This window comes from Cololabis saira, chromosome 18 (assembly GCF_033807715.1).
Source record: "Cololabis saira isolate AMF1-May2022 chromosome 18, fColSai1.1, whole genome shotgun sequence".
Classification (NCBI taxonomy): domain Eukaryota; kingdom Metazoa; phylum Chordata; class Actinopteri; order Beloniformes; family Belonidae; genus Cololabis; species Cololabis saira.
The window spans coordinates 8,513,550-8,517,528 of record NC_084604.1 but is presented as its reverse complement, the minus strand read 5'-3'; positions in this window follow the sequence as shown (position 1 = coordinate 8,517,528).

The following is a 3,979-nucleotide window of genomic DNA, read 5'->3' as shown; positions in this document are numbered from 1 at the left end:
TGAACCAGAGGCAGGGAAGCGTGGCGTCAGGCAGCAGTGCAGAAACAAAGCGATGAAGAGGACGATCCTTCCTCTCTCTGCAGGCTGCAGCATGTCCTGCTGCCCTCGGGCGCAGCACGACATGACTCAACCAGACTCCATTCACTTTACTCCACGTTTCACTCAGAACTCCACATCTGCTGCAACCACACCTGTGGATCTGGCATGCTACTTTTAACTCCTTCTGTTCACAGGACTTGACGTATTCTTGTTCATTATTTTCTATCCTTGTAAATCCCCTCAGCTTTAACCTGTAGGATAAGGTGTAACGTGTGAGAAATACACTTGTCAGATTCTGGAGCTTCTGAGGTCAGAAACTAAACTGGAAACCTGAGGAAAAACTGGAAAAGCTGCAGGTTCAGGTTTCGTGTTTTATTTGGGGTCTAAACTCCTTCACACTGGAGCTGCTGCTTCCATGGTGCCCTCTGCTGGTTAAGAGTCAGAATGCTGAAAGAACCTGAGCACTGTCCTGGATGTTATTGAATAAATTCAGATAAACTCTACAATGTATTTTGTAGCATTGCAGTATAGAGCGACAGGTTGGGACTCGAACCTGCGCTCCCGTACGAGGACTACAGCCTCTACAAATGGCGCCTGCTCAACCCACTGAGCTATCCAGGGCCCGTTTTCAACTCTTTCATTTTTATTTGTATTATTGGGACTGCTATGAAAGAGAACACCATTCCTCTCTTGCTCTCCTTCTCTCCTCTTCATCAGGAGGGAGAGCAGGGCCCAGGACTGACGTGGCTAAGTGGTTAGCACTTATCGGGGATAAAAGTTGAAAAAATAAGAAAAAAAACATTTAAAAAAAAGGAATGTCCAAGCTCAGGTGTAAATAATTAAATACAAAGGGAAAACGTTTTCTGAACCTTTGTGGACAGTTTTCCAGAACCTCAGTAGCTTTTGGGCCGGCCCAGGACCGATGGCCTCCAGACCGCCACCATTTCTTCAACAGCCACTTCCTATGTTTCTGCGTTTCTTTTGCGGTGGTAACGTAGCAGATTATATTTTTCAGTTGGATGGGCAGGTGGTTTTGCACATCGATTCCCAATCTTATATACAGTATATACATATCTATACATATCTATATGTCGATATATAGGTTTATAGTAATTTTTATGTATATAATTGGAGGTAAATATATGAACCAGTGTATATAGCATATCTACTCTTATATAGTTATTCAAGGATATTGTTATACCATTGCTGTTTATTTTTCTCTATTATATTGTAGTATTATAGTAAAGTAATGATAATGTAATACTATGCATTATAATTACTTCTATTAGTACATACATAGTAGCACAACTAAATGATGGGCGTTTGTTTTGTTTTCTTTAGTTTACCTTGATTTGTTTGATTTTGACTATATTTATATAATTGAGTATTATATCACAGTATTGAACAGTTATTAAAGTAGGTATGGGTGGTTTATAAGTAAGCTTATTGAAACTCGTCTTGTTATAGAATGTATGTAGATTCAGGGTTAGGACTCGATAAGTGTTTACTTCAATCCTACTCCGTTTTGAGCATGTTGGTGGATCCGTGAGGTCTGCCCCAGTGCTGTACATATATATATATATATATATATATATATATATATATATATATATATATATATATATAATATATATATATATATACATATACAGTGGGGAGAACAAGTATTTGATACACTGCCGATTTTGCAGGTTTTCCCAATTGCAAAGCATGTAGAAGTCTGTCATTTTTATCATAGGTACTCTTCAACTGTGAGTGACAGAATCTAAAAAAATATAATAAAATGCAAACTGATGTCTCAGCGGGACCTGGAGACACTAGTCCAGCATCCATATTTAGTAGCTTGATTATTGTAACAGCATCTTTACAGTCCACCTTAAAAGTCAGTTAGACAACTGAAGCTCTTTCAGAACTCTCTTTCTCCAGTCCTCACTAAGACCAACAAAGTGGACCCCATCAGTCCATCTCAGAGGTCTCTACACTGGCCGCCTGTCTCTCACAGGACTTTAAAGTTCTGATGCTGGTTTATAAAGATCTGAAATATCCATGACCAGAACACATCAGGAACCTCCTGACCCAGTATGAACCTTCCAGACCCCTCGGGTCATCTGGATATGGTTTTTTATTAGTTCCTAGAGTCAGAACCAGATATGGGGAAGCTGCGTTCAGCTTCTATTGGCGCTTTTCCACTAGTACCTACTCAGCCCAACTCGACTCGCCTCCACTCGGCTTGGTCTTTCTCACTAGGGGTCTAGCCGTACCGAGTAGATACTTTTTCTGCAACTATTCTGCCGAGGTTGTAAGTGGCTGAGTCGGCTGTATCTGCCGTCATCACACTACAGGCCACCAATTGGTCGGGGGGTTGGAGTCAGACGTCTGAGTCAGGAGGAGGAAATCAGTGAAAGAGTGACTCTGACGGATTCTTGTTCATTTTATTAGACAGGCAATGGCAACACAAAAGTCTGTTTCGTGGTCCAACTCTGAGGTGCAGATGTTCATAAACCTGGTGCTGAGGAGAGAATTAAAAAGGGATCTAGACGGAGATAAGGAACGACCAGATCTACCAGGAGCTCTGTCACTTCATAGCTGCTCGCGGCTCCAGCTGACTTTCCAGCAGCGCCTAGACAAACTAAAATAAATTAAAAAGCGTCGCTGCTTGCAGCCTCTCTCTCTCATTTTTTAACTTGATATCGAACACAAGCCACAGACCCAGCAGCACATCTATCATCTCCTGCAGGTTCTACATCTTTAGTGTTGTCTTCTTCCTTTAGATACACAATCAAATACATCACAGCAGCTTCACTCCAACCTCCTACTTCTGCTCCAGGTGCTGATTGTTATGGAAAAGAAACCAGGCCAAGTTGAGTCGAGCAGAGCTGAGATGAGTAGAGCAGAGTAGGTGCTTGTGGAAAAGCATCATATGCTCCACATGTCTGGAACAAACTCCCAGGAAGCCTCAGATCAGCTGAAAATCTCTGTATATTTAAGTCCAGGTTGAAGACTCACCTGTTCTCAGCTGCACCTGAATAAAAGATCCAAACCTGACAGGTACTTTTAAACTTTAGAAACTGGATCATATTTTAACTACTGATTTTATCTGTTGTTCGTATTTCTCTTTTTTGATTAAACTTTAAATCATGATTTTTATTTCTATGTGATGTTTTAATGTCTCTGTAAAGCACTTTGAATCACCTCATTGAACTGTGACATACAAATAAACTTGCCTCGCCTAATGTTCTGTATCGTGGCCCAGGTTTTTCCCTTCACCATGTAAATGATCCTGGGACATTTGTTGTTTAGAAACTTGAATCCAAGGTTTGATAAAGACGATGTGAGGCGGTGAAATGCAGGTTTTTACAGATTCTGGTGTCAGTTAGCCCCAGCGTTGCTGTACGACCGTAGTTGTTCTCTAAAAGGTGTTTTATGTGGCTACATAATACCACACCCAGATACTTTACACAACACACAAGTACACACAAATTCTGCTGGTCACTGTTGTCTTTAAAGTGCCTTATACAGGACTGTCTCAGAAAAGTGATAAAGTCCTTTATTTTTGTAATGCAATTAAAAAAAAAAAAAAAAAAGAGAAAAAGGTCATACATTCTGGATTCATTACAAATCAACTGAAATATTGCAAGCCTTTTATTATTTTAATATTGCTGATCATGGCTTACAGTTTAAGATTAAGATTCCCAGAATATTCAAATTTTTTGAGATGGGATATTTGAGTTTTCTTTAGCTGTAAGCCATGATCAGCAATATTAAAATAATAAAAGGCTTGCAATATTTCAGTTGATTTGTAATGAATCCAGAATGTATGACATTTTTGCATTACAGAAAATAAAGGGAGAGAGACAGAGGGGAAACTACCCAACTGAAGTTATTGACATTCTTTCAGGTCCAGTTTTTGAGGGGATTCCTTCAACATCTCAGTAAATGA